We start from the raw sequence: 5,547 nt of genomic DNA on the forward strand, positions 1-5,547 counted from the left end.
TAGAAATATGAAGAATAAAAGAAAGGACATATCAAATAACTGCAGAGGAAAAATGTGAAAGAAGGGTCGATAATACCAGTACGTGTATGAACAATATTAATCAAAAACTAAAAATGAAAAGAAAATTACAACATCCTTAACAGCTGTCATCCACTACATAATTCAAACAAATTTGGTTACCCGTCCTCAAGAAATAAAAAGATTAGCGATGTTAATGGAGCAAAAAATAGTACAGTAGAACCTCGTTAACACGAATCCCAAGGGGCCGAAAAATCCAAGAGTTCGTGTTAAAAAAAATCGTGGTAACCGGGGACTCAAATTTTATTTCTACTTCCTCTAGGATTTTCAGTTTTGTTTGCAGGTCTATGCCTGTCTTCTTCCTCTTGGCCATGACTCCCGTCTTACTGCTTGCAACTTGATGTTTCTCGTACGTTTTAAAGAAAAGAAAAACACATCTGAACACACAACTGAATTTGTTGCTTAAATACGTATAAGCTCATTGTTGACGCGATGCGAGCAATTGCACCTAAGTTTTAATCTTGATGTTACTCCTACTGGCTATGTTTTAAAGAATAGAAAAACACATTTGAACACATTGTTGATCTAAATCTGTTGGTTACAATACTGTATCAGCTGATTCGGGGTTAAAAGCGTCGTCAAGCTAAGTTTGAAGAGCATTTTCGCCACCAAAAGAGCTTCTTCGAAGATTGATGGATTGAGAGCTGAAAAGGTAGCAATCCGAAGGTGCAAGAGCCAGGGGAGTAAGGAGGATGTGGAATAACTACCAAACCAAGCCCCTGGATAGCAGCTTTTATCATGTTAGCCGAGCGTGGGTGTGCATTATCGTGTCACAGCACTTGATTCTGTCTTCCAGACCTACTGGCTGATTTGGTTATTTTCATTTAAAGCTTGCAGTATCCTGAACCTTACAAATGCAAATGTCGCACAATACAATTAATTTGTTTAATATGGAATAAAGAAGAAATCCCTCAACAGTGGAAAGAATCCATAATTGTTCCTGTGTTTAAAAAAGGTGATAAAATGAACTGCAATAATTACCGTGGAATTTCTCTACTCTCAACAACATACAAAATATTGTCTAACATTCTTTTAACAAGACTAACACCATATGCTAATGAAATTATAGGTGATTATCAATGTGGAGTTAAACGTAACAGATCAACTACAGATCAAATTTTTCACATCAGACAGACATTTGAAGAAAAGTGGGAATATAATCAAAATGTCCATCAGCTATTCATTGATTTCAAAAAAGCATATGATTCGGTCAAAAGAGATAAATTATATAATATGTTAGTAGAGTTTGGAATACCTAAGAAGCTTGTTAGTATGATAAAAATATGCACCAGTGAAACAGAAAGTATAATTCGTGTGGGTATTAATATGTCTGACAAATTTACAATTCATGATGGGTTAAAACAAGGAGATGCATTATCTCCATTGCTCTTTAATTTTGCCTTAGAATATGCTGTTAGGAAGGTACAAGAAACTAAAGAAGGACTAAAATTAAATGGTGTGACTCAGTTGTTAGCATATGCAGATGATGTAGACTTACTGGGGGATGATGTGAATACAATTAAGAATAATGCTAAAATATTTTTCAAAACTGCTAGAGAGATAGGTTTGGAAGTTAACAAAGAGAAAACTAAATATATGCTTACAGGCCGAAACCAAGTGTTAGGTAATAATCAAAATCTAATTATTGATAACAACTCGTTTGAACCAGTTTCCAAATTCAAATACTTAGGAGTAATATTAACAAATGGAAATTATATTAAAGAGGAAATAAAAAGTAGGCTTAATTCAGGAAATGCATGTTACTTCTCTCTTCAAAAACTTTTGTCTTCTCGTTTAATATCTAAGAAACTAAAAGTTAAAATATACAAAACCGTAATTTTGCCTGTAGTATTATATGGATGTGAAACTTGGTCCCTTACATTGAAAGAGGAACATAAATTGAGAGTATTTGAAAATAAGATCCTTAGGAAAATCTTTGGACCTAAAAGGGATGAGGAAACAGGAGAGTGGAGAAGGTTACATAATTTAGAACTACATAATTTGTATTCATGTCCAGATATTATTAGAATAATTAAATCAAGAAGACTTAGGTGGGCAGGCCATGTGGCACGAATGGGAGAGGAAAGAGGAGTTTACAGGATTCTTGTTGGGAAACCTGATGGTAAGAGACCTTTTAGGAAGGCCAAGACGAAGATGGAGGGACAACGTTGAGATGGACCTAAGGGAAATCGGTAGGGATGGAAAAGAGTATATAGATCTTGCTCAAGATAGGGAAAGATGGAAGGCCTGTGTTGCAGCAGCCATGAACCTTCGGGTTTAAGAAGGCTAGAGAGTTAGTTAGTTAGTTAGTTAGTTACAATACTGTATAAGTTGATTGTTGGCAAAATGATAGAGATTGTTGAGCGATTTCTTACATACCTAGCAGAGGAACAACAGAAAAAAATATGGAAAACTTTCAAAGTTCGTATTAAATGAGATCTAATGACACAACGGACTAAAAAGCAGTTCGTAATTCGTGGTAACCGAAATTTGCGTTAACCGATAAAACATTCTATAAGATATAATACATCCCTGCCGGGACCAACATTTTGTTCATGTTAACCGAGTGTTCGTCTTAAGCGAGTTTGTGTTAACGAGGGTTTACTGTATATATTCCTTGGGAGTGCAATAGACTAGACTAGAGATTAGTGCACTAGATTTAACTAGCAGTTAAATTCCCTAAAAACATACAGTAAGTGTAGGTACATATAACGGAAAAATAATTAACAAATCAAAAATTATCTTGCTTGATATTGTATTGCACAACATTTTTGTAACCTATCAAGCAGAACTTTATCCTCAAATACTTCTGAACTTGTTTTATCCCCCCACCCCGATCATTTTTCGGCTAAAAAATGCTTCTAATTTGGCCACTGCTGTTAGATATAATTAAATGTTTTCTTTCCGCATGAAGTTATTCTAAGAGCATTATAAAGCTATATTCACCAAGAACGATAGTCTATTGTAGATAGTGTAGATAATTCTTGCTCCTTTTATGAGGAAAGAGGGGGGGGACATATTTGCTTGAATTCTACACTGAGATGACTTGGACTTTTGTTTCTTTGCAAACGCAACGTCGAAAAATGTTCATTGCTGCTGAAAAGGTTGATTGATTGATTGAGTTGGTGATTTAAGTCCACTTTATGCACAGTAAGGCTAAGTGGAACTGGACATACAGTTTAAAGTGGGATCCGAACCGCTATGTGCATCCACTGGGTATCGAACCCGGTACTCCTTGATTGCAAGGCAACGACGTAACTACCGCGCCATCGGGGAGACCCTGCTGCTGAAAAGAGTTTATTATTGTTCAGTGACATGTCCTGAATACACTTTCAAATTTGACATAAAATACGAATTTCTGTCTTTTCGCGAATTTCAAAACGTTTTGTGATAAGACAACAAAAAAATGTCGCTAAAATCTTACATTATTTGCTTTAGACTTAAGAAAGAACAATATGTACCATATTTATGCATATATAACACCCACGTTTTCCATTTTATCGAAGAGAAATCTATAATGCGTGTTATACATGGAATAATTCCGACAACTACATGAAACCAGTTGTAACAGTTTGTTTCCCCCAATTTTTGCGCCTTCTATCGGAACGCTTTGCAGCACAGAGCATAGTGGCGGGATTCTGACAGGACATCGATTTTATTATTATTATTATTTATTTATTAAAATTTCCAGTGCAGAAGAAACAACAGTGAAACAATAGACTAAGATTAAAAACACAAAAAGAGTCCCAGTGTGCAACTACAGTCACAGCGGGACCGTAACGTCGATACCTCAAGATATTATCACAGCTTGTCTGTGATATTACACTGTCACGAACAGGCGTAGGCCATGTGGCCTACAATTTAATATACCAGTTTAAAAGCACAATTAAGGCATTTTTTTTTGCATGTATGGCAGAAAAGTATGCTAAAAAAAGGCCGAAGTTTGGTGGAAATAACAAAGAAATAACAGCGATTTTAGTAACAAGGAACTGATAGCACAATGATAATTCAGAAACTATTCTCAGCCATATTTGATAACCAACTTTTTTATATAATTATTATTATAATGCATAAAACATTTTTAAAACGCTGTCCTTCTGTAATGATTATTAAAAAAGTATTCTAAATAGTATCAATACTATATATAAACATAAATAGTGACGGCTAATTTAAAGTAGTTAACTCTTATTCTGATTTAAACAGTTCGAGACTCAGACACCACCAACCGCCACTGCCATCTGGTGAGCCCTCAAGTAGATTTGTGGTTTTTTTGTCAGGGTTATAATTTCCATAAATCGTGTGTGTGTCTTTATATAGTATATATATATGGTGGAAAAAAGTAGTTGCCATGACTTTTTCCGTAACTCCTCTCATATATATATATGTCTCATATATATATATATATATATATATATATATATATATATATATACGAGGGTTACGGAAAAAGTCATGGCAACTACTTTTTTCCACCATAAAGCGGGTCAGGCAAGAAATTGAAAAATATACAATTGGAAGGTCACGATGTATGCTAACGTTTAATGTATGAATTTTGAACAGCATAGAGATCTGTATTAGGATAGAGAAAAATACTAAATAAGCACAGTCACAGGTTGTCCTGAACGTTGCATGTCGGCAGTTGCTTCTCTTCCCGAATGCTGCTGCCCACCTCGCTACTGTTCGGTATGGTAGAGCATCAAGGAGCTCCTGCGATGGGTTTCAACTAGGGTAGATAAAAATTATTATTCTTTATTTAAAAAAATATCTTTGATGGTGTTTTTTTAAAAAACATTTCTTTCTATTTTTGTTTTAAAAAAACACTTTTTAAAATTATTGTATGGTTTTTGGCACCCACATTAGTTTAGTTCTATGTTTCTCATACAAAGGCTTTTTCTGGTAAACGGCCGTGTAAAACATTTGAACAGTTTGATTAAAGCAAATGAAAATTATATGTAAATATATTTTTTCTATTTCTGATACTGATACTATGGAAATGTTTCTTGAGTGTGGTAATGAAACTAAAATAATTTCAGTAACTTCTCTTGTAGTGAAAATATAACATTGTGAATGTACTATATAATTGTATAACTTAAAATATTTTCTAAAGTCTTTGTAGCTGAATTTAGGCAATTTTCTTGATAGTTTACAGTTTAATGATAATGACACTATTTAATGTTCAACATTATTATAAAGGGTGGCGCAAAAGTCATCATCCTATTTGAACTGACCTTTATTTTGACATCTTGTTGTTTATATCAGTAGTGTCTTGTCAGTTAAATAGAAGATACTCACAAATTTATTGTGTGCGAAAATGAATAAGTATAGCTACCCCACAAGAACGTGGAAAAAATGTGACAATTTTGAGTGCCACATTCAAGGAAAAAATTAGGGAAAACCAGACTTGTAAGGAAAATAACTTTATTGCACAAAAATACTAATGAAAGGAACTGTATTGCACAATATACTAAT

The sequence above is a fragment of the Lepisma saccharinum genome, chromosome 15 (assembly GCF_977018435.1).
Source record: "Lepisma saccharinum chromosome 15, izLepSacc3.1, whole genome shotgun sequence".
Taxonomy (NCBI): Eukaryota; Metazoa; Arthropoda; class Insecta; order Zygentoma; family Lepismatidae; genus Lepisma; species Lepisma saccharinum.